General features: G+C 40.9%; 1 long non-coding RNA gene across 2 annotated transcripts; it reads right to left on the reverse strand.

The window, feature by feature from the left end:
* Positions 1 to 363: 363 nt before the first annotated feature.
* Positions 364 to 24274, reverse strand: LOC102388689. Of its 2 annotated transcripts, none has more exons than XR_323965.3 (3): positions 24233 to 24274; positions 1697 to 1765; positions 364 to 970 (listed from the first exon to the last, which is right to left on the reverse strand). It is a non-coding gene; the product is annotated as an uncharacterized LOC102388689 (long non-coding RNA). The 2 variants fall into 2 exon arrangements; XR_323964.1 differs by lacking the exon at positions 24233 to 24274 and adding an exon at positions 17021 to 17096.
* Between the last annotated feature and the right edge of the window lie 2519 nt (positions 24275 to 26793).

The following is a 26793-nucleotide window of genomic DNA, read 5'->3' on the forward strand; positions in this document are numbered from 1 at the left end:
AAGTAAATTAATAAAAACTAAATAATGTTCCTTTCCCAAGGAGAAATTGTATCCTACAAAGGGAGAAGTGCCAGAAATTCCATGAAATCCAGTAGTAGGTGCTCAAGTTCTTCGCTGATAGGTGGCAGCATAACACCCTAAGACAGATAGCTGCATGGAGACTATACCAGATCTCAAATCTGGCACAATTTACATATTGTACATGTGTTTGCTAGAATAACACACAATTACCTAAATGATAAAATGATATATGTTCTTATAAAAGCTTTGCTTTTCTTCCCCTTCTGAGCCACGCATACAATTTTAACCTTCTGGTAGCATGGGATAGATTTATTTCCCTGATATATACAGGTTTATGGGGCCGTTCAAAGCTGCAGGCTTTTTTAGAACATTTTCTACAGAAGCCTGCTAAAATAATTTTCGACTCTATGGGTTTTATCACTGATATATTCTCTATGGGTTTCCCATACATGCTTTTACATTCATTTGTACTCCTCTCCCTTCAAGAATCTCAAGAGGTCCTCACCAGGGCCTTCCTTAGGTCAAAGGAAGTATGCCAAATCAGGCCACAGCCCAGTGCTAACATGAGCTCTTTTGTGTTACGCAGTCCATCCAGTGCACAGAGGTTATAGCAGCAGGAAATGGCATTGTCCCGTTGATCAGGAGGATTAGAGGGAATAGAAGATCTCAGAGATAGGAACAGGATTGGGGTGCTGGTTTGTAAAATAGCATCTGGTTCTAGAAGTTGGAATTAGTTCCAGAAGTTTTTACTGAAGTTTGGCAATGATAATTGTTAGATATGCATGTCTTTTTCTGTCTGAATAATGCTTTGTCCCTTTCTCTTTGTCTCCTTCTCGTGCATCTGCTCTTTTTTCATTTCCTTCCCAATTTCTCCAGTTTCATCTGTTTCTTTCCCGCAGTTTCACCTGGATTAGTCAGTCTTTGCTTTTTTCTTATTTCTGACTTCTTCCTAAAATATTTATAATAAACATTGGTCTCACATCCCTTAGAAAGCAGCACAGAGAAAAAATGCAAGTATTAAAAGACAGTGCTGTTGGTGATGCTTTTAATGGTTCAGGATTTTCCTTTACAGGGCAAAGAAGCAATAAGTACTCTTCATGTCAGATGTTTGGATCTGTCAGGCATCTCTCCTTCCCCATTCCTCTCTCATGTGCCAACTACAGATGACCAATTTCTATGTATTCTGTAAAGCTGTTTGAAGATAAATTTACCATGGCAGCCTTGACAGCCAGATATCAAAATCGGGAAGGTGCCAAGTCAATTCACACTGTGTATGTGGTTCTGGGCATGTGTTCTTTACAATTACTGTAATTTCCTGCTCCCAGTGGACATTTGTTTAGGTCATAGAATAAATGTTTAATTTGTGTAGCCTCTACATATTTAGAAAGGGCAAATTAAAAAAAAAAAAAGAAAATAATACATTATTAAATGGCAGTGCACTAGAGGGCACTAAAGTCTCCAAGATAGAAGTTCCCAACATTTTAACATTTGTGAAACTTAAAGTAATTCTTCATTTCCTCCAATACTTTCTCAAACATTGAGAAACAGTCTGAGAATTATAATCACTAATTTATATGCAGTTGCGGGGGGGGGGAAGTCTCTCTCTCTCAACTCATATACAATTTGCATATTCAATCTATAACAAACTTTTGAAAAGTAGACAGTACATATTTACCAGAGAAATGAGGGAATCTGGGCGCACACCCACGCTTGAACTTACAACTCTTTGGGTCTGGAGTCAGCACTAAACACAAAACAAAGGGAGAGAACTTAAAAGGAAAAGGAAGAAGAAAGGAGGAATATGCAGTTGATATATTTGAAATTTGGTGGAGTGTTTGATATGAAATATCACAAATCTCTCTCTCAACATATATTTGACTTGGGTTGGGTACAAACACTGTCATGTAGAGTGAAAACTCATTCAGAACTAGAAAGGTGGTAAGCAAAAGTTAATGATAAACACTGGTGGAGGAAGCTTTTTGGAGTTTATAACTGTATTCCAGAAGTCAGTGTTAAGACCAATCTTATTTAACATCTTTAATCATTTAAAAGAGGATGCCAACATGTTAATGAAACCTGCAGAGGATGATACATTGGGCATAACTAAAAGCATTTCTTAAGATAGGTCAATAATCCGAAGGACCCTCGAAATATTAGAAACATGGTAGAAAAGAACAGCTGAGAAAAATGCAAATAATAAATATAGTGAAAATATAATTCATGACCTGTGTACATATTAGAAGGAAAAGAACTTGGAAAGCAGCAGTGAAAAAGGATTAAGAGAGACAGTGGACTGAAATTTTAAACTGGATTTTAAAGTCAGCATTGCTCTGAAAAAGGTCAATATTTAGTTGGATATGTAGAAGCATATTGTTGTGTAGAAAATGAATAGTCCTTTTTCATAGCCTCAGATTACAACGTCAGTCCCATGTTTATGTATTTTTAAGCATGTGAACAGTTCAAGTAAAGTCAATAGGACTGCTCCAATTGCTTAAAGTTACTGAAAACTATATGGCTCAACTGTACCCATATCTGGAATACAGCATTCAAGCTTGGGCAAAAAAACACTGAATAACTGAAGGGGAACTTGTGAAGTGAACACAAAAAATGGAGGGCGTAGCTCTTGAAGAGAAAGTTAAATAAGCTAAATGTGTATAGATTAAATAAGAGGCTTCTCAAAGAAAGCAAATAACACTCTAAACACAATGAAAAAGGCCCAGAATACGTTCCATATTATTGGAGAGTTAGCATATATGTATTAATAATATATTTTTAAAATTCAAGGTAAATAAAACCATGACAGACCAATGCATTTTCTACATGTAATATAGAAGGAAAGCAGGTTATTGGAAATACATATGCAAGGAAATATTATGGCTGAGAGTAGGATTTGACCCTAGAACAGGGCAGAGCTGAAGTAATGAGGTTTTAAGGGATGCAGATTCAGGTTTTGTGATGTTTCAGTTTGCTAAAATCTGCCAGAGTAATTCATGGATGAACACCACAGAGACATTTTCCCCAAAACTTTGCTCCTTCTAGACAGAAACAATTTGTTTTTGGCCCTCCATTTTGGCAATTTGAGAGTTTTTGCAGCCAGGGTAGCTCTAAAGAACTACTTATTCTCAACCAGGATGGTCAGGACTTATGGGTGGTGTTTTTATGTACACAAGTAGAAATTTTAAAGACTGTTGGCGTGTCTACACATGCAATTAATGTAACTGAATAAACTCTGGTGGAGTTTGCACCAGTTTATTGCTCCTGGGTACCACATTTGTGCATGGACCTGGGATTGTAGCACACTGAGCTGGGGCAGAGCAGCCCCAGTTGGCAGGGGGGCCCAGCGGTCAGCCTGCCAGCCCGGGGTGCTTCAACCTAGCTCAACATGCTATGGAGGGGCTAGTTGGGGTGTAAGCGTGCTTCACAGTAGGTCTAGCCAGCAGGCAGCCCCCACTCTGAAGCACCCTCCTGATCCAGTCAGCCTCATCCTATACGTGTGTTGCAGTGGAGTAAATAACTCTGCCGTAGGGTAGTATGTGTATCTGGCAGTACTATCATACAGCAGAATTAGTTAGTTTACTCTGTCCTAATAGTACTGCCTGTGTTGACAGTGACATTTTACTGTGAAGCTAATTAGCCTACTCTGCAGTAAACATCTTGTATAGATGGGCCCTATGCGAGTCAGATGAGAGTTAGAATACTTATTTTCAGCAGCTCAGCTCAAAACAAGAGTAAGCCAATGCTTCTCTCTTCCAGTGAATATGTGCTAGAGTGGCACACTCTTGAGACATCTCCAGCCAAGTATTTATTGGCCACAATAGTGGTTGGACCCTGGATGTGGTTGGAGGGACATATAAAACCATTTGCCTGTCCCTTCTACAGCTGTGCCAGATTGTCTCCCAAGAGTGTTCTTACTAAAAAATAATAATTAAAAAAAGAAAAGAAATGAGGGGGAAGAGCCCTCAACTTTGCCCCTCTGAAACAGTAAGCTCAAACCAGAAACAGCAGAGCAGTGAATGGAAAAGAGAAGTAGTACTAGAAGAAAGACCAAGAAAGAAGGCCTAAATTAGAGGTGGGGGAAATGATTAAAGGGAAGAAGCTTAAATACAGTACTGAGTGCCAAAAATTCCAAGAGGGTTGGAGAGACAGAAAAGCAAAAATCAAAAGCAAACTAATTAATATTAGGTGGTGCACTTTCTTTTAGTCTTTTTGAACTACCGGTATATTTAACGATTGCCATTTGGTGTGGGCATGGAGCCACATTGTTGACAATATAGAGTTTGCAAGTTAGAGGCCATATGAGAAGCACTTATGGCGTGGCCTGTCAGATTTCAACAAATCAGTGAATTCTGCCAAATACCTTGTCCCAAGGACACAAAAAATGGAAAGTGGGATCAGTAGGTGAAGTACAAGTTCTTCTTTCAACTTCTTCTTCTATCTTAACAGCCATGTTAGAAGGGAGACCCCCACAAGAAAGAAAAGGCTGGCATATATTAACATTTAATTATTTAGGTCCAGGATAATTCTGGCTTAATGGATGTGACAAGGGGAACACTGGAGTGAATGAAACTTTCATGATGATGGGAAACTCCAGAGCATACTTAGAGCTTTCATTATTGGGATTAAAGTCACAGACAGATGGTTAGGGTTGCAATGTTTATCTGTGTCATTTCTGAATAGCAAGAGCCACTATCCCATAAATTAATGCTTTTTGTAGAAATTAGAACCTTGCACTCAAATGGCTGACTTAAATAAAGAAGGCTACAGTGGCTCAAATGGACATAATGCTTCCTTTGATTTTTGTAACCTATAGTAGCTATATTAATAGTTGTCAGCACTGGAAATAGGACAAGAAAAAAAGAAACACCTGTGTGCCTGTATGTATGTGGAGAGCACAGAAAAAAAAACCTTACATAATCCCAGATGACATTTGATTACTTGATATTCAGCTCCCACGAAAATAATACTACAATTGCAGAGACTTTATTCACACAGTCCTATTGTACTTCTTTCTCTGCTTGATGATTTGTAGGATTACTGCTCTATGTGAACATTAGAAATTAATACTGTATTGCTTTAGTAATTCTCTTTTATGTTATTAATATTAATATCTTATAATAATACTGGAAAGCCTTTCATCTCAAAGGACCTCAAGGTGCTTTACAAACTGTCATCTATAACTGAACTGCATTCACCTCAAAGATAGATTGCAGAAGTAGTATTACATTTAACAACACTACAAAACAGTTTAGGACAGGAAGAAAGGGATCTTTGTACCAATTCACTATTTAGCCTGCATTTTATGTAGTCATTTAGGACACTGTGAAGTGAGTGAAAAATAATTGCAAAATGCTTCCCAAATCAGAATGGAAGGTGTTTATAGATATTTTAAGTGGGCATAACTGATTACATAAGTTAGAGAAGAATGATGAATCAAGCTCTTTGAATACAGTTAGGGAGTTGACTGAAAACTACAAAAATCATTCTGTGGAAATCTGATATTTTTAAAATCTTTGATCATGCTGGAAATAGCCTGATTAATAGAGAGAAAACAAATTTTCAACTTCAGACTCATATAGGGCACTTGGCTTTCATTTCCTACCCTTTTCTCTGACAAATTACAAAAAAGCCTCAATATTTTTAGATCAACTCTGTTTGAACTTAAATCTCAGGGGAGTGGTATTCATGTGAAAAGCCCTTGGCCGTGCTGCATCATGGCAACAACAGTCCAGCCAGAGAACTGGACCCAGATCAGGTTTAGAGTTTAAGCCACTTAAACCTGACTCAGGATCACCACATTTGCCACTTGTTGGGAGGAGGCATGGGCAGCTGGAGGCAAGTGAGTTGGTGAAGAAAGGGTGGAGAGGGGAAGAACTGGCAAGTCTGGTGGGGGGATGCTAGTAGGTGTTGGGTGGAAAGGCTGGTGAGTCCATGGGGGTGGTTGGTAGGTCTACCATGAAGGAGAGGCTGCTTGGTCAGGAGTCTGGGGGCTAGTCATGGGGAGGTAAAAATAGCCTGCTTAGGGTTGGGGAGTGGGTAAGAACAGCTGGGGCTGTGGAGAGTGCTTGGGTTTTCCCAGCCCTGGGGCTGTGCTGAGAACGCAAGGGAGCTTTCATTAGGCTGGGTTAACCCTTACTAGGTTGGGTTAACCCCATGATGATCTAAAGTTAGTTCTTATCCAATGAGAACTAACTTCAGATTGGGCCTACCAATGTAAGACCTGGGAACACTTGCACACCTGGGCAGTTAGATCAGCCTAAGTTTGGTGACCCATTAAGAGCATTATATAGTTTTTCTGTGACTCACTTGTGGCAACCTTGGGTTTATACTCTTCAATTCAACTTTCTCTCATTTTTATGAAATCAGCATATATTACTTTATTTCATATTCTGTATTGAAATATCCAATATCCAGAACTCACAGAAAAGGTGTATTTTGTGCAACAAATTGGGGGGGTTATATGAAAACCTGACCCTGCAGATGTACTTTCTGCAAGACCTTAGGAGCAACAACATTTAATTTATTGGTCAGTCATCTTCTTGCAAAATGTCTCTGAAATGAAATCTAAAACATAGTAGATGCTCTTTTTTTTGCTCTTTTGCTTTCAGCTCCATCTATATTTACAAAGGTTATTTCATGTGGGTATTCAAAATAGTTATTTTTTTTAAAGATGTTTTCATTCTTTCCAGTTTGTATGATTTTAACTTGTTTAATATTGAAAAAAAGCAAAAATTAAATATACAATCTTTTTTTATTATTCTGTAGTCTTTCCCAACAATTATTCAGTGTTCTGTAATGAGAACTTAAGTGATTTTAAACTGAATAATGTTTCCATAATAGTAAATTATGGGTTTGTGCCTTCAGATCAGCTACAGTCCACATGGGTCACAGTGGGTAATGTAAATGTATAACAACCCCCCCCCCCCCCAAAAAAAAATCAAGTATTAAAATATTTGACCTCCCTGCCCTTATTCATAACCACATGCTCCCTCCTCTTTTCATTCTTTTCCATCCTCACTGCCCAGTCTCAAACTATTCCACTGCAGGGGGTGTCTCTCTTTCACTTGTATAACTCATCTGTCACCAGCTTCATTTCTCTTCCTCTTCAAACTACGAGTAACTTATCCTCTCTTCAAGTCACACCTCAAAGCCTTCAAGTTTGTTCTAGCTGACAAAAAAAATACTAGGCCTCACTCTTCTTTCTCTCTCCCTGAAACTCATCTGCAGTTTATTTTCAGCTCCATATTTATTACTTTGTGTCTCTTTATTTCACTTTAAGCATAGGAAACATTAAAGGAGCCTGATCCCTGGGTCTTTGTCTTTCTGACAAGTCATTAGAAACACAAGCCAGTGATGATGACGCAGCAAATGGACAACTTTCTGTGCACAAAAAGTAGCTTAGATGAAATATCCATATCTGAATTTCTATTTATTAGTTCAGCTGAATTTCAGGAAACCCTAGACCCCCTTTATTGGGAGTGTGGGGTACTGCTATGCTTGCACCGTATGTACATAACAAGAACAAAAAAAATATATATATATTATAAGGTTTGCTCCAAAGGGGTCACAGTTAAACTATAATTTATACCCTGATCCTTCTCTTCCAAACTTCAGTGCTTTCCAGCCCAAATAGAAGGACTATGTCACGTCAACAATTCAGCCTATGTGGGGGGGAAATGCTTAGCCAAGGATTACTGACAGACCTACTGAGCCTTTCTTGCACCTAAGGGCAACTGAAGGTTAAGTGAAACAAATACAAGTTTTGGCATCCAGCAGTGCCAATAGGTCTGCTTGTTCTGTCTTTATTGTATCTATCAAATAAAGCTTGGAAAGCACAAACTTGTGACAAGTGAAGTTATTTACATAATTGCTTTGCTATGGGTGTTAACTAGGCTTGTGCAAAGCAGCAAGTATTCACTTTGGATTTATATTCGACTGATTTAGAGGACAGTGATTCAATTTGGAGATTCAAATCACTGTCCTGATTTGCTTTGGCTGAATCAGATCCAAAAGATTTGGTGCCACTTCAGAGATTCGGCCATAGACTAAACAGGCAGCTGACACAGCTGGGTAAGTCTACTGGGGTTGCAGGAAGGAGGGATTGGGGCTGAGGCTGGTGTTGGGACAAGCTGCCCAGCTGGGTGGGAGTGGGGGTGGGATGTGGGTACAGCAGTGCTGGGAGCCAGGGCTCTGCCCTGCTGCCACTTGCCCAGCTGGCATGGGAGATGGAGTTGGCTCACTCTGGGCAGAAGGGGCAAGCAGCAGCAGGGCATAACCCCCACTCCCAGCACTGCTGGACCTGCATCCCGTGCCCCCCTGCACTGGCTGGGCAAGCAGTGATAAGGCAGAGCCCCACTCCAGGCACTGATGCAGGTGTGGCAGCACTGAGAGTGGGAACTATGCCCTGCTACTGCTTGTCCCCTTCTGCCCAGAGAGAGCCATGCCTGCATTGCACCCCACCTCCCCCGTGCCAGCTAGGCAAGCGGCAGCAGGGCATAGCACCTGCTCCCAGTGCTGCTGCACCTGCATCAGTGCTGGGAGCAGGGACTCTGCCCTGTTGCCACTTGCCAGCCGGCACGGAGGGCAGGTGCTGCTGCTTCTTGCCAGCCGGAGCAGGAAGCATGGGATGCGGGTACAGGAGCGGAGGGAGCAGGGGCTATGTCCTGCTGCTGCTTGCCCACTTCTGCCCGGAGTGAGCTGTGCCTCAATCCCAACCCTCCACCCCCCTCCCCGAGTCCCTCATTCCCCCTGCCCCAGCTGGGCAGTTTGTCCCAGCCCCAGCCACAATACCTCCCTTCCCCAACCCCAACAGACTTATCAGCTGAAGGCAGCTGTGTCAGATGCCTGTTTAGTATATGGCTGAATCACTAAATCTTTTCCGAATCAATTTGGATGCTTCGAATGAATTAGGAGCTTTTAATTGGTCTCCTGATTAGATTCGGATTCAGAGATTTGGTCCCTGAATTGGGCCGAATCTCCTCCAAATCAAATTGGTATATATATATATATAAAAAACTTTCTGCTGAGATTGTGTCTACGATATTTCAGCCTGAATTGGATTATTATAGTCAAGCTATTAGGAACAAAGAGTTCCTAATTGAAAGTTCAGATACAAAATAACTTATAGGACATAAGAACAATAAAAACTGGAAGGAGTAAATTGCATCATTTGGCAGTTTCAGGCTGTTCAACAAATGTGTAGCAGCAGAGGCCATAAGAGCAATGATGGGTTTAATAAAGGCAAACATTTAGCGTCATCAGGACAGTTGTAGCTGTCTATTGAGAAATGATACCATCCCCCAGAAGATATGAATTCACAAGTACAAGAGGTTTGACATTGTAAGCAATGAGAGGTTTTATGGATTGTAAGGATGAACTATTTTTTTTTTTATTGTTGAACTCTGGAATGAAATTGTTTCCTTTGTTTCTAGCTGAAGAGAAAATGAAATTCTTTAGGAAATTTGTCTGTGAACATAAGAACTTAAAAATTGCCCTTTTGGGTTACACTAAAGGTCCATCTGGCTCAGCATCTGGTCTCTGACAGTGACAGATACTTTAGAGAAAGAGTCTGAGAAAACTCCCCCACTGAGATCACACATTATGACCCCAGCCCATGTGGCACCACACTGCCAGCTCCAACAACCCTACCAGACACAATCTGGGATGAGGAACAGGTATGCAACCCTCCTCAAAGAGAGCTTTTGCCCTATATCTGTGTGGCTTTCCTCAAGCCAGGAGAATTTGGGGCACAAGGTAAAGTTTCCCTCCTCAGCCTCCCATGTTCCTTGCTGGTTAATGACAAAAAAAATATTTCTTAACTTGGGTGTCTTTGACTTCCAGAAAAAGAATAAATATGTAGTTCAATTTTGTAAACTAAAGTTGCTGTTACAGATTACCTTTAAATCATTCTAATACTGCCCTGTGGGGGGAGGCGGGTGCTGTAGCATGGAGTGGAGCTGGGAGGTGGAATAGCATGGGGGCTGTGGCATCCTTCTGCAAGTCTCCTTGGTCTTTTAAAAAATCTTATAAGGTTATTTAAAGCATTTTTATATAAAGATTATTTAAAGCATTTTTATTTGAAATATAATAAAAGAAATTAGAAAAATAAAGACTCTCTTATGTGTTAATGTGTTGTGGGTTATGGTAGAGGGCTAGGCCCTGGGGAGCCCCCTAGCTGAACACAGCCAGCTGGGCCCATGCCAGCCTTCTCTAATGAACCCCCTGGCACTGGGATCAGGTCAGGGATAGGTGTGGGTCATGCAGACTGAGTGGGGGGTTGCTGAGGTGTGGGGGCCACATGTTCTTGTCCTGACCAGGGTGGTAGGAAGGGGCTGAAAAATGCCATACAGTTGCAGCAAGCCCTGCTGAGCCCCTGTGGTCTCATCTCAGGTGGGGGCAGGGATGTAAAGAGTCCTGAGCTTTTCCCCCCTGAGTCCTCCATGGTCCTATCCTGGCTTAGGCAGGAGGGGCTGGTAAGCATCAAGCTGATGAGCTCAGAAGGCTGGCTCCACACCAGATGCCTGCAAAGAGCCCTGCTAAACCTGACCTCAGGCTCCCTACCCCATCCCAGACCACCCCCCCCACCCCAAGTCTTGCTCAAAGCTACCTATGCCTTTAAGCTGGCATGGGAAAATGTCAGTTAAACTCAGTTAACCTGAGGTTAATTGAAATTCTCAAGTCACACCTACTTGGCCCTTTTCATCTGTTTTCCCCTGCCCAGGCAGGTCAAAGGGAGAAACTTTATTTTGAGCCCCCTTCACCCCATGGGTGAGGGAGCTGTGTGTAGTGGGGAATGGAGCTGCTGCATGGTGACAGCCTGGAGCCCAAGGAAGCATGCTTCCCTGACTTGAATAGTTTCACCAGGGATTAACCTTCCAGTGGCTCTGCTTCCAGCACAGAGACGCTGGGTGATGAGAGCATGCAGCCTTGGGAAGCATGCATCCCTAGGATCCATGTTATTACTGATGGTTAACACTCAGTAGCTCCATGCTGGGAATTGGGCTACTAGAGATTAACACACAGCTGTAAAAATCAAGCCAAAAGCTCATTTCTCCACACAGCACTAAATGTGCCTATAGTGAGCAAATCCCATCTTAAAGTCTGTATCTCAGCTCTCGGCTGCATGATTTCCCCAGGGATTCACCCCTGGTAGTTCTGATCTCAGCTGGAACCAAAAGACAGCAAGACCAGAAGAGCTTTGGCAGTGGAAAAGGGTATAGGGGCTGGGAGCTATGCATCTTGGGTTTCTGGAGAACTGCAAATTGATAAGAAAGGTACCATAGAACCTCTATAGGTAGAAATTCTGTTTGAGTAGGAAAAAAAAAGAATATCTGGAGATATACTGTTAATCCTCCAAGTAGGACAACAGCACTGAGTTAGAAATGCTAAGGAAGTTGTGAGGCTGCAAAAGCAGAAAACACAGTATTAGTGGATGATTATCCACAATTAGACTAGATCAATCTAATCTCAGGTTGAGATGCAGAGATCAAACTTCTTGATATCATAAAAGATTGCTTTCTGAAGTGATTAGGTCATTTTTGACCCAGTCCTAAGCAGCGCACAGGATTTGGTGTAAAGGGAAGTGTCACTGAGCCACTCTACAATAGTGACCGCAACGCAGTTGGGTTTGGCATCCATGTTGAAAGGGAGATGAGAAGAAAATCTACTATAGTAGCCTTTAACTTTAAAAAAGGAGACTATACCAAGATGAGGAAACTAATTAGACACAAGTTTAAAGGGGCCCCTAAGCAGGTACAGAATCATAGAAAATTAGAGTTGGAAGGGAGCTCAGAAAATCATCCAACCCCCTGCTCAAAGCAGGACCATCCCCAACTAGATCATTCTAGCCAAGGAATATCTGGGTCTTAAAAACCTCCAAGGATGAAGATGCTTTACTACCCTCCTGGTGAAAAAGTTTTTCTTAATATCCAGCTTAAACCTTCCTTGCTGCAACTTGAGACCATGCATCCTTGGTCTGTCTCAGTCACCACTGAGAATTTATAGATTCATAGAATGTAGGCTGGAAGGGACCTTTGAAGATCATCGGGTCCAGCCCCCTGCACCAGGCAGGAAAGACTACTGGGGTCAAGTGACCCCAGCAAGGTGACTGTCCAGTCTCCTCTCGAAGATCTCCAGGGTAGGCAATTGCACCACCTCTGGTGGAAGCTTATTCCACAGTCTGGATACCCTGGCTGTGAAGAAGTTTTTCCTAATGTTGAGCCTGAAATGATCTTCCAGGAGTTTGTGACCATTGCTCCTGGTTTTCTCCCAAGGGTGACCTGATGAATGCTTGTTCACCGAGCCCTTGATGCCCCTGATGTAGTAGTAAGCTGCAACCAAGTCCCCTCTCCGTCTTCTCTTATTCAGGCTGAGGAGTCCCAGAATCCCTCAGCCTTACCTCGTATGGCTTGCTGTGCAAATCTCTGATCATATGGGTGGCCCTTCTCTGGACTCTCTCGAGCTTTTCCACATACTTGTTGAAGTGCGGTGCCCAGAACTGGATGCAGTACTCCAGCTGTGGTCTCACCAATGCCGAGTAGAGCAGAAGTATCACTTCCTTGTTTTTGCTCATGACAGAGTATTATTTGCCCTGCTGGCTACAAAACACTAAATGGTAAAAAGAAAGTAAATGAGGATTTACTTAATACAAGAAGGAGGAGTCACAAAATGAAACTAGTAGATAGAAAGTTTAAAACTAACAAAAGGAAATTCTGTTTCATGCAGTATGTAATTTAAGTGTGAAGCTCATTACCCCCAGATATTGTGGAAGCTGACAGCTTTAACCAGATTCAAAAGTGGATTTTCTTGGAGGAAAAGTGCATGAGTAGTTAAGGAGCATGGGAGTTAGGGGTACAGCCTCTGAATCAGAACTTCCTAGACCATAAATGCTGAAAGGTGAAAGTGGGAGAGAAATGGTGGGGGAAAAAAACCAAAAAAACAAAACAAACAAACAAAAAAAAAAAACTTTGGTCATATCCTGTTCGTTCTCCCTTTCAGCATTTACTTTCTATCCCAATGGGTGCATCTACACATGCAATTAATGTGGAGCAATAAACTCCAGTGCATATTGTGCTGAAGTGTATTGCTCCTGGGCACTTGGTTTGCATGGGCATCTAGGACCACAGCACATTGAGCTGGGACGGAGCAGCACCAGGTGGTAGGGGGCTCCAGTGGTCAGCCTGCCATCTTGGGGCTGCTCAACCTCAGGTCAATGTGCTGTGGGGGGAGCCTTTGCAAGTGCCAGACAAGGACTATGTATGTGGTGGTAATTTCTTTTTTCCCCCTCCTTTGCTTGGATTGCTGTATAACCACTAGCTTTTGAGGCATGTTTTTCCAAAAGAGTAGCAGCAAGTGGGGTATATTCTGAGTCCTAATATTATATACTCCTGTGAAGTAAATTCACATGGCTATCATTGTGCAAGAAAGATACCCAAGATGAATGAGGCTCATATACTCATCTCAAGAAGATTCCTGAGGGGCATAATTACAACTACTAAAGTTAAAAGTGCTTGCAAAAAGTGCGTTGCTTTAGCAGATTTTGTGTCCTTGTGGTCACATTTGCCCCCCTTTCCTTGTAGCAGGAAATACATTCAAACTACAGTGGAAATGACTAACTGATAGACTGATCATAGTAGAGAAATTGAAATTAACTGGCCCCAAATTTAGTCAAAAGCACAAAAGGAACAATCTGAAAAAAATTGGCATTTTTTCCCTGATTGTCTAATCCCTCTCAGTTATATCCTTAGTAGGTAACATTTTTCAGACAGAAGTTTGATACAGCAGAACTCCGAGTGTGTGTTTTAACCTGGATGTTTCACAACCTGCTTAATTAGCTGTGGTTACTGAAGGATGGACAAGCTGCACAGCTGCAGCTTCTGTTTCAAGGGTGCTGCTTCTCAACTCAGCTGGAGTTCATCAGCAGCCCCACAGCTAAATAGAGAAGCAGCATCCTTTGAAACAAATATTGCAGCAATCAGCTGAAGCACCTCAGTGGTATTACACAGCTGTTGCTGGGGTCACACATGCATACATACATACTCCCTCTCCTCTGACTCTCCCAGTTAGTTCACAAACCCTCATCTTTTTGCAGGGGGCTAAGGAGCCTAACTTAATGAAAAATCCAATTTCTTCTATATTTAAATCAAATTCATACATTACGTGGTCACATTCTGGAGAACTCGTGGAAAAGTAGAAACAGATTTGCATGGTCTAATACCAGAGGCATGCCATTGTTTTTAGGAATAAAACTTTTCCATGGATCTAGGTAAGTGATTGAACTGGTTAGGGGATAAGTGTCAGCAGCATTGATTTCAACAGCAACTGTTACTTTTGAACACCACTGTAACTGTGACCATGAGATGCAGCTGCTGTGAAATGAGATGAAAGCCCAGCAGAGAGATTAACAGCAACCACTGATTCAGCAACTCCCAAAAGAATTTTAGTGATTTGGATCTACCATTCATGATTATGGTCACCTGGAACAGCTGGAGCTGGACCACCTAGGATTTGCTCTGATTCAGAAGCCAGACTACTATGACAGGGAGACTTGGCTAAGACAATGCCAACTATTAAGACAATGCAAACTACTAGGTTTTTCCTGTGTATGGCGAGTCCATATTTATTAGCAATACCCTTCTATAAAAGGCACTTCTGGATGCAGACCAATGAAACCTGAATAAGGGACTAACAAACTTGAGGGCCCAACAGGTTCACAGCCAGTACTGCAAAACTGGCATAACCTTACTACAATTTAAATTAGATAAAGGATTGACATTATTGCAGCCTAACACTTGGTCTAAGTTATCATCCAAGTGAAAAGGACCTTTAGAGGTGGTCCCATAAATAACCCCTGCCTAATGAAAAGATTAAAAGAGGCTTGAGTAAATATTTGTAATTAAACTGAAGCCCTTAAGGACCAGAAAAGGAAGGCTGACACCCCAGGTTCTAGCAGGTAAGGAATTAAGTCCACAAGTACAGATTGATCAAGGTCCTGAAAAGGTATAAAAGGATTCCAAACAACTACCCAAATGGCAAATACAGGTGTTCAAGCTCTTCACATTCTTCTTGATTCATCAGACCCTTTAGATATAACATAACCTCAGTTCATCTCAGCTTCTACCCCAAAAATGTGGAAAACCACAGAATTATATTAAGTTCCTGAAATTACAGGCCATGTTAGATTTGGGAGTAGTGTAAAGATTCTCAGAGCAACATGCATAAGTCTATTGTCATTGCCCTCAAGCCTAACCGTTCAACATGCTTTTGTGTAGCTTTCTGAGATATAAATGGGATTGACTAGCCCGTCAGTAAATACATCAACAATTTAGACCTAGATTACTGACAGAATCTATTGTCACTACAGAACCCAGAAAAACCTGATCTTGATACCTTTCGGGCTCTTTCAGTTTAAAACTATTCCCTTAGGTCTGTATAGCCTGGCATAACTGCATTTTAGGACAACTGTCCAATATGATTTGCCTACAACTGGTCTGGGCAGTTTTCTAGTTCCTAATAGAAACTGACCATATTAACTAGTGAATCAAGAAGTATTTTACATTGTATATAATATAGAAAGAGAGACTGACTTAGGCCCTGTGTTATCAAAGTATAAGTTTTGTTGAAGTGCACCATGGCAGGGGAAATTTCTCTTTTGCCTGGCAAGATACCGTACATAATTTGTATCATGTTTCACCACTGTATTTCTCAAAGGGAAATATAGTAAACTCCAGTTGCTTTATGTGCATCTGATGGACAAAGTATATGAAAGAGCCTTTTTTCACCTTAAAACCTTTTACTTTTTAGTAAAGAAATATCCTACAGGCAAACTGATGCTTCTGATGTAGTCTAGAGGCAATCTTTTCATGGAACATGAATGACAAGGACAATTGCATACTCTAGTCCAGTTGATTTCTGTTCTCTGAAAGTAAAGGTCTACTTTGTTTTGGAGAAAAGATTATATTGTTAACACAGAGAAGACTGAATCTTCAAAATGCAAAGTTTTGTGAAAATTTTAAAACAAGCTAGAAAAATATTAAGCAAAATATTGTTAAGGAGAGTCTACTTAAGTTAGACATAGGTAGAAGTTTTGAAAGGCAGATTACTAGGAATATATTCTACTAATTCTCTTATCTCTAATCAGAGATACCTAGCAGGTCTAGTGACTATCTGCTGGCCTCTCTTATGCTTAGATATCAAAAATCCTAACACTGAATTTCCTTGCATCAGTCCTACTATTAGGGTGTCATTGGAAGGAACTATTTTCTGGTAATTTTTACTTGGTACTGGTAAGTCCCAATTAAAGTCCAATACATTTGGTTGGTCTGTTCTGAGTTGCATTGACACAGCATGTCCAAAATTAAAAACATAAGGTAAAATTTTCAAAAGCACTTATGAGCCTGAAAGTTACTTAAGTGGCAAAATCACTCTGGATAATGGAACTTTAGACTATTTTAGCTGAAATAATTAAAGAAAGAAAACAAGTCTGGCATGATTTATTTAACCAAACAAAATAAAACCAGAAATGCAAATACAGTCTTGCTGATATGTTGATGTTAATAAATTCAGAAAACCCAAAGTGATAGTTGTCAAAGTTACTCTAATTTCACTGTGGACATTTTAATTAATGATCCATGAACAGAGGCAGTTTTTCTATATATTGCATTCAATTATACAATATTTTTCTTACTGACATGTAATATATTGTACCCTTGCAATATCAGAGGTCTGTTTTATGTGCTGTAAGGTGGAGGATGCATTATTGTATACAGAAGCAAAATGTTCATGTGTTCAATGCAGATGCAGTTAATTAGTGCCGACAAAAATGATGTTACTGACTTAATTAAGTGATCAGGCCTGAAGTAAAGGGCAAAGACAGGTTAATTTCCATAGAACCACAGAACTTATTCTTGATTTTATGAAATGCACTCAATTAATTAATTATAGTAGAATGTTCTAAAAAAATAGTAAGCCAGATACTTGAATGCAAATTGTGCCACTACATTACCTTGATGGACTGCTAGCATGACCATAAGGCCATTTACTTCCAATAGAATTGTTCATTGATATCAATAGGCTTGGATCAGGCCTCCATGCGATGCTTCATTTTATGACTGAAAATAAACTGTAAGTCCAAGAAATCAAATTGAGAGAATTTTCAGTGCATTTTGATCAATAGCTATTCATAGTAGAGGGGAAAGTTGGTATGGGTAATTGAGGAACCGAGCCAAATCTTTCTCCAAATCTCAAGTTTTTTGAAGTTTGAACTATTAATTGATATTCCAATTTTTGGCTTCCTATGCTTTAAGAGATCCCATTCCTGCAGTTTATATAAAAGACTCTTAAGTACATAAAGTATTTCATAGGTGGCGAAAAAGGAGCCTTAGAAACTTAGTTTGATCCACAAAAACTACACAATGAAGTTCCCTAAGCACCCAGAGTTTTGTCACATCCCATGCCATGTCTGCCTCTATTTTTGCAGAGTATTTGCCTCATTCATAAACCCACTTAGGCATTATAGACTAGGTGTCCCTAAGCTTAAATAGACTCACAGGCCTCATCCAGTAGGCATACCGGGAGAACCTGTCACATACTAACAGCACTGAGTTCAGCACAGTGCAAAATAGTCATGATTGCTGTAGTTGTTGTTAGAGCATGAATTAATACAACCATTAATCAATGCATATAGAAATCATACAGAAGCCTTTAAACAGCACAAACCAAAGTAGGCCTCAGTAAGAGTATGAACAACAGACCTTGGTGACTAGGAAGTTGGTTTAAGCAGAACTACTATAAAAGGTAGAAGTATTAGCTTTTTGGCACTTTAGAAGGCCAACAGAGGGAAAAACAGATACGGTGGGTAGAAGAAACAAAAACAGATCACAGTAGTCTGATAGGAAGTCATAATGTCTGGTGAAAACTGGATGTGAAAGATCACTGATGTTTAGCAATTAGTGAGAACTAGGATGTGTATGCTGTAAAAAATGTAGTCATTTAGATTTGTATATGAAAGAGGCCTGGGGACCCTGAGTACTTTGCCCTGAGCTAGGGGCTGTGTTTTATGCTGGTGCCATGTTTGTAGATAACCTGGCTAGCAGCTTTCATGAATGTGACATGATGTTAATGCCTAGGCTTTCTTGTGAAAAATTAACTTTAAATAAACCTTTGTTACTAAAAACCAAAGCCTGTGGTCTCTTTATTACAACTAATGCAGTAGTAGTTCTTATCCTGGAGGGTATCCTGATAGCACACACCCACCATCCAAATCAAGGGATGACTAGTGCTAGTTTCTCTTCAAACACTCTCCCACAAATTGTTTATTGGAAATTGTTTCTAAATCCTCCATGTTAAATGTTAACCTTTTAAAGTGTTGTCAGTTCTGATAATTTTCACCCTAAAATATACACCATCTTCCTCCTTTTTATTTCCTGCTTTTCTCTCTTTCTCCTATCCAAGCAAATGCGCATTCTCATGAGCAGCCAAAACTAATATTTAAACTAAATAAACTAAGTCTTTCATCAAACGTTCTCTCTTTCCACTGTATCCAAGTATTGTATCTGGGCACTTGAACTATTTTGGTATTCGCTAGTAACACTGCTAAAGACTAATGACCAGCACTGGAATACTAATTAAACTATGGTTGAACTTGTTATAGAAATATAAACAAACATATATAGGACATACATGGTATGCATGCATTACACTGCATGATCCCCATGCTTAAACTGGTGATGACTGCCCACAAGTTAGTTACGGCACAGATGCCCCATGGTTGTTAGTCTGACACTTCTGAATACTTGGAAAATATTATCCAGTTTAATCCATCATGGAATCTTTTGGATTATATTAATATAATATATGGCTTCCAGAATACATAAAGTAATTACAATCAGGGTGATAATCTGAATAAATTCCGTTTAGAATCTTTTCCATATCTGGCATCTTGAACAGCATTGTATGTACTATACAGTCATGTATTTTACCTCCTACTACATGGAAACAGACATTATTGGAATGAATGGCCCTGGATTGATTTCTAGTGCACTTGTGTGGGTGGAAAGGCAGGTCTTATTATAAAAGCAGAGTATGGAGTCAGAAGATCTGGGTTTTGTTCAAGACTCACCCACGGACTTCCTGCATGACTTTAAGCTTCCTTCACTTAACCTTTCTCTGCCTCATTCCTCATTTATCTAAAGAGGATAACAATAGATACTTAATTCATGTTGGTAGTGTTTTGAAGCTTAATTCACAAACTATTAGAAATGTGCTTTAGGAATTTAGATGGAAATTACTGTTCTATGGGAGTCTACAGAGCTTCTTTATAGTTGATTGTAGTTATAAGGAAGTGGAGAATAGAATCATTTTATTGTGCAGAAAGTGCCACCCTTGGTTTTGTTCTCCTTTGTAAAAAAGACTCTGGTGATAAGAATAGCTTTGGAAATAAGCAATATAGAAAAAAGCAATTCCCCATCTTGAACCTTGAGCCGACTTTCACAGAGCTTCATTTAGTTGCTATCTATTTTGAATTGCACGATAGATTAATAACATGTTCTAAATCTTCAAAGTGACTACCCAGTACTGGATAGGCCATTAGTTATAATCTGACCCTTATTACAGATTGGGTGCTGACAGATGTGAAAAAAAACAAACCCAAAAACAAAAACTGTGCTTCACCAGAAAAGGAAGTGCATTAGTTCGACCCAGTTCCCCAGTGTCTGTATAGATCAGGTGCTTCAGCGGGGCTTTTTGGCCCTTTTATCTAAAGCTGATTCAATTAGCTCTTAGATAAAAGCGCCAAAAAGCCCCACTGAAGCACCTGATCTATACAGACATTGGGTGAACTGGATCAAACTAATGTGATGCCTCTTCTGGGCATATTCTGCACTCAGTAAAGTGCTGGGGATTTTTTTTTTCTCCACATCTGTAATCAGCCATGATGAATTAACTGTGAGCTAAGGATCATTTTGTGCTACTGTATCCATGTTAATCATCCCAGATATAGTTACTATAATTTTCAGCACATACACATTACTGTTTTTGTACCTCTCTTCTCTGTTTGGCCAAATGTTAATTCAGACCAAAGGAGTGGGAGTAAAGGAAAATATCGTCTTCTCCCACATCCTCTGGCAGATTAACAGTAAGTGAAGTAAAAGAAACCCTTTGCTCATGTCTGATATTTTATGTTTTGTCAAGTCCTCACAAACCTTCAGCACTTGGATTCTTGCACATTCTTCTTATTGGAAATAGAGAAAAATGAGCAACTGTTTCCTGCTCTGACTTTTGTGTTGTGAAGAGAATTACAGATGGAAATGCCGCTTTGGGACTGCCATTGTGAGAGCAACAAGATGGAAAGGGGCAAAATTAGGAAAATTCAGACTGAGCAAAGGCCTCTTCTGAATAATTAACTAAGGAATATCAAACATTGATGGGTTTGCTTCTGTTGTGAGTGGAACAATATCTCAGAACCAATCAAGGGAGCGGCTTCTGGAGATCAAATTTCTGCTAGTGTAAAATGTAGTGAATGAGGAGAAGAAAGAAAGTGCAAAACCAGAGAAAGCCTAGAGATCTGTTTAAGAGACTGAATATATGCCATAACATGATCTTAGAGAAAACATGAATGAGGCTCATGCTAGCACTCCAAGAATGGAGAACATTAGTACCTGGCATAGAATGGAGAGAATACAGGAAGGGAATATAATTAACCATAGTTAAAATAAATTAAATGCAACTATATCCCTTCCATCAATCAGTTGGAAATCAGGAATAGATTCAGTCTTCAATGAAGAAAAAACTTTTAAAACCATTGCCTTGTAGGCCAAGTTAAGTGCTTTGACCAGAAATAACATTCACACATAGGCTGCATAATATAGCAAGATTGGGCATCAGGGGCAGCTGTGATATCCACTAGTGGCCTTGCAGCTCCTGCTGCAATTTGGCTCCCTGGGACCCCTTCCTTTTCCTTTACCTGTCGTGACTTGATGTAATGAGTTGATTAGTGAAAGGGGAGGCTGCCTTTGGGTCCCAGATCAAGCTGTTGTCTGCCTTTCAGCTGGCAGGTCCCTCTCAGACCCCACTGGTCCCAACCCTGCACCTCACATGCTAAGTGGGCATTCTTGGCCTGTCTGTGTCCCCAGGACACCTGTCATAGTAAGGGCTATTTGTGGTCTCCAGCTTCCCCTGTAGCCACATCCATGCCTCAAAGATGTTATGGGTCATCACTTAGGCCCTCACAGCAACATCAGGCCACCTCAGGCCTCCACTCCATTGTTGGGACCCCTGCCTTCCCAGCTTTTATCCCTCTACTTTAGCTGGGCCCTTTAACTCAGGCCCATTGTGCCAAACCTGGCTTCTGGGCTCCAGCCCCCCCCGTCTTGCCTTCTTGGACACTGGGGTCCCTGGGCCTATCTCTGTCATGCTCAGGTACTGGGCCCACTGGTCCTGACTCCACCCTGCTTGGTCACTGCTGGGACTGTCTCTACCCATGATAGTCCCGACCCAGTCTTTTAGTGTAAACTGCAACAAAAGAGTAAACCCACTGGCTATAATACCAATTGTCGCCATACTGAGTCCAAACATAAATGCCATCTCACTGGTTATATGAAAAAAAAAAAAAAATCTCCCTTATACAGTGTCATACTTCTCTGCCAACTTTAAGGCACTTTACTGGCAGTCCCAGGGAAGTTCATCTGTCAGCCAGGCACTCCTCTGTGGCTTTCCTGGGCAGGACCTCTTCTCTCTGCCATCTACAGGGCCTGACTGACTTCCTGGGATCAAACAGTGGTTTTATATACTCCCTAAGACCTGCCCCTTCTTGTCAGGTGACCCCCCAGCCACCCACAGGGTGTTTCATTCTGGGACCAATGATCAGACTGCCTTCAGGGAAGCTTAGCGCTGCTACCCTTGCTGCCTTAGCAGTGTACCTACTGCTTAAGCTGGGCTCAGCCCATGGGTGACTGGTGCCTCCTGGCTTAGGAAAAAACTCTTACCAGGAGGGTAGTAAAGCACTGAGAAACGTTACCCAGAGAGGCCGTAGAATCTCCATCTCTGTCCTTGGAGGTTTTTAAGGCCTAGGTAGGCAAAGCCTTGACTTGGATGATCCTGTTTTGAGCAGGGGATTGGACTATATGACCTCCTGAGGACCCTTCCAACCTTAATTTTCTATGATTCTATGATTTCTGGGTTTTTTCTTGTGGTAGAAAAAACGTAGCTGGCAATGCCTGAACAAACATTTGAATGCTGAGCCCCTGAAACATAGAGACTTTGCAGTACTATCACTCCACAGCCAGGGGGGTCGTGCACATATCTCAGTATGTTCTGTAGACTCCTTCCATCTGTGTGGAGATGCAATGGCAAAAATGAACTGGGTAGCACTTGACTGGCTGGCCCAGACTACTCAGGGTCAGCCTATGTCTCCCTGAACAGGAGAATGTGGGAATTGTGAAGGGGGCATATTCTGCTCACTGCTTGGTTGGAGCACTATAGTCCAGTAAACAACACTCTCTCTCAGGGTCAGGGGCTGGGTAGGCAGAGAGGGGGCTACTGGACTGCTTCTGGGGGTGGGGGCCCCTGATCTGCCTCTCTGATCACAGGAGGCTGGTGCTGCCAGCTGCAGACGGCAGCAGCACCAATCTTCCCTGTGCTGGCTGCAGAATAGGCTATGGGCAAAATGTTGAAACAGCATTGAAACAGTGAAACAGTTTTGACCAAATGAAATGGAAGAGTGCTTTCAAAACAAAAAAGATTAAAAAAAAAATACACTGTTCCATTGAAATGTCGAAATAGAAGTTGAAGTGGAACGGTGCTGTTTCGCATAACCTTAGTACTCTGACCTCTCTCAGAAGAGAACATGTACAGACATTTACTCTCCCAGGAGAAACTCTCCTTGGAGTGATTTAGCCCTAGTTGTTCCAAGGTTCTTTTTCTCCCAGAGTGGCTATTTTTGCTCTGGGAAAAAAAATTCTGAACAGCTGTACACTCATGGGGCACATTCAGATGAGTGCACACATGTGGTTTATGGTGGCGCAGACCCATCTGTGGCACCATAAACTGCATATGCTGCACATGCAGGCATTCACTGCACTACTAATTAGCAGTGTGATGGGGTTTTTTGACACTGGGAGACTCTGGTGTCAAAACACCCATGCCAGAAAAAAAGTGGGGTGGTGGACATGGTGGCAGCGTGGGCTGCCTGAAACAGGAGCCTGGCCAGCCAGAGTCATATGCCAGCTACTGGCCAGGCTCTGCTCACCCAGATCACCACCACTGCAGCCCAGAAGGCCCCCCAGACCCCAAATAAGGCTGCTGGGGTCATCCTCCCCTAACCCATCTGGTTCAACTTGCCATGCACCAGAGCATGCATGCAGGGGTGTCCCCTGGGGACAAGTAGCAGTGGCACAAATGTGTGCTGCTGCTAGTTGTCCCTGGGGAAATGCATATTCTTGCTTATGGGGACATGCCTATGGTTTCTACTAGGAAAGCAGCAGCAACTGAGTAGTGGATACTGAATACAGAATACAGTTCCTCCAAGAAAAAACTGGACATAACCTTAGCAACTGCAAGATCAAATACTGTGTCCCCAAGAGAAAACTGAGGGGGATTTTTTGTTTGTTTTTGCACAGAAGACCTGAGAAGGGTTATGCAGAAGGAGTCCTACCTTCTGAGCTACCTTATTTGTAAAAGGCAGCTATGTAGCTCTGAAACCAGTACTATTAGTCTGAAACTAATTTCACCCTAAGTATCTTTGTGTGCCTGGTTTTTAGCACTGCAGAGCAGAGGTCTGCAGCATATAGAAAGTGCAAAGTGGCTTTCTTACTTGCCTCTGTAAATCAAAGGTCTTGATGGCAATGCTGCATTCAAGTAACTTTTAACATGGTAAACTAGACAGGTTGTAGCAATGGTAAAAAACAGTTGAACTCACTTTCACCCAGGTGACATAACTGTATAGTGGGTTGCCAGCTAGCCTGGCTCAAATCAGTCCTTAAGCCCTTTAATCTGGTCCCAGCAACAGTCTCTCTCTGGACTCAGAAACACAAATTGTAATGCCCTGGGATCTTCTGCTTCCCAGGGCTCAAGCAAAAGCAAACCATCCACATGGACACACCTATAGCATCTGCCCAGCAACACAAGCTTCAAAGCTCCAGGTTGCTCTGCACCACTGGGCTTAGTTACTAATGCAAACCAATTACAAAATAAACACTCCCAGCCAAGTGGGAGTTCTCACCCTCTAGCCTTCCTTTGAGATGGGAGGCAGACCAACCACCTGCTATCTCTTCCCCATGCAAACCTTCTTCCTTCCAGGACCTCCTTCCCACTTCCTCTTTTGATGTCCTTTTACTTACAGGTCAGCCAAACAGCTTCCCATCATTACTGATAAACTGAGCTACAACCCCCTAGGTGGGTGGCCTGTTATTAGTTGGCTAATTCTTCCAGGCTGCTAGCTTGCAGCCTGTTGCAAAGTGGCTTTTTCTTTTGTATGTACTTAAGGATCAAAATTAATTGTTCTGTTCTCTGCATAATCAAAGCAGATAACTTAGTTGCAGAGGGCAGAGCCTAGGATAGCTTACAAATACAGAGTATATTGCTCTTCATGAAGGGGCATAACAATGTCCTTGAATCCCTTATGCATTGAAGAACTCTCTCATGCACTTACCCCAATCTGAAGTGCGTAAATGAGGAAAATAAATTTGGTTTCACAAAGATAAGAATGTGTTCAGTGTATACTACTAGGGTTTGATGTATTTTCAGTGAAGGGATATAGAGACACTCTTACAAGCAGAAAACTTTTTCTTTCAAATAATAATTTCTGCTGATTTTTTTTCCCCCCTGTTGTTCACCTACATAGAAAATTGTCAGCTATAAGGATATTTTTGTTGAATTTGAATGTGGATAGAAAATAAGTAGAATTCCCATGTATTCATCATGCTTCCAGCTCTGCAAACATCTTTTTTCCTATCATCCCTTCAATAAATGAATCCTTTATACAATTCCTTGTTTTATCTTGTATTTAACAATGATTTCTTTAACCACAGGATACTTTTCCATGATTATACTTTGATATGTTACCAGATAACTATTTCTCAGTACCCCACAGTATATACGACTGACGCAAAAGGGGAGAGAACAATTAAGTGCAGATAACATGCTCAATGTCAGATAAATAGTTTAGAGATTAGCAAATTAGAGATTATTATTGGATCAAAACTGTCTCTACTCAACACCTTCTAGCTTAGTTCTGACTCTTATCATCATATCTGAGAACTTTGAAGAAAGCCAGAGTCAAATCACTTCTGGAATAAAAAAAAAATCATTAATGGAAATTTAAATTATTTTCTTTCTTAACTTTTTACTTTAGATATACTCTGCACTTCTTGATTTTGGCTGAACTACCTACCACTTACTAGTTAAATAAGAATTTCCATGAGAACTTGCACAAATGTAACTTCCTGATAAACTTTTCTAACACACAAAATAATCTGGGTAGGAGTTCCATGGGGTACATCTACACCTGCACTTTACTGTGGAGTAGACTCATTAGCTCTGCAGTAAAGTCTCTGTCTACATGTACGCTGGTATTAGGGCACAGAATACTAATTAATTCTGCCATAGGATTGTACTTTTGGAGACAGTAATATTTTATGGCAGGATACATTACTGTGCTGAAATATACTTATGGATGCTGACCCAGGGTATAAATTGCACCTGGTCAGCCTATCCAGCCAGAGGCCTGCTCTGTTCCAGCGCAACTTGCTCCTGTCCTGGGTGCACGTATTAATGCTGTGCCTGGGAGCAGTTAATTCCAGCATGTACTGCTCCAGAGTTTATTGCATCTCATTAATTTCACATGTAGATGAACCCACTGTATAGGTAATTCTTTAAGATGAACTACCAGCTTTTTTGAACACACCACTAAGAAAATTATCAAACTAATCATATCCTACTAATGTTTGAGATGTCAATGTTCAAAGTCATTTTAATTTACTACTAATTAAGTAGAATGAGACCTAATTTAAATCAAGCAGTTATGCAGGTTTAGTAACAATACTGTGGATTCAATAACTAAGCAACATCAAATCTTTCTTTAATTTTCAGAATATTCATATCTCCTTCATATTAATAAAGTCTATATTCAATATGTACATGCAGAACACTGAGACAAAGCCATAAAGAGATCATTACCCTAAAATAATCTGGGGAAGAATTGACCAAATCTGAAACGGAGAGGGTAAATTTATTATTACATAAAAATGAAAATGAAAATCTTTAGGGTGCAATCTTGTGATCTCCTACCAAGAGGCAATCTTAATGGCAAAAGATATAATGGAGACAGAAATTAATAGCATGGGGAAAGTGAACAACCCACTAGAGACAAGTTAGCAAATCCCATTTATATTAGGCTGCCATTGATTTCATCAGGCACTACGTCCTGAGTAGATAACGTAAAACTATAGAATAATTTCTGTGGTGACTGCATTCCCTTAGAAATAATAGAACTAAAAAGAAAACTTGAAGATTTCTCAGTCTAATAAACATGAAGCATGTTTTCTGTCACACATTTAGGACATCCCAGTGTTATTTAAAATAAAATCCAAAACATTAATGGAGATTTTATAGGTCCAGTTATTGTTCTGCTATTGTTACCTCTGAATTGTGTTTTGTGTCTTTGATGAGCTAATAGACAGCCCTGTTAGTGTATATGCTTTTCAGCTAGGTAGAGTCAAACAGCTTTGCTAGCATGTCAGAATTGCAGAGAGAGGGGAAGGGGTGAGGGGTATGGAATGACTT

The sequence above is a fragment of the Alligator sinensis genome, unplaced genomic scaffold, assembly GCF_000455745.1.
Source record: "Alligator sinensis unplaced genomic scaffold, ASM45574v1 scaffold976_1, whole genome shotgun sequence".
Classification (NCBI taxonomy): Eukaryota; Metazoa; Chordata; order Crocodylia; family Alligatoridae; genus Alligator; species Alligator sinensis.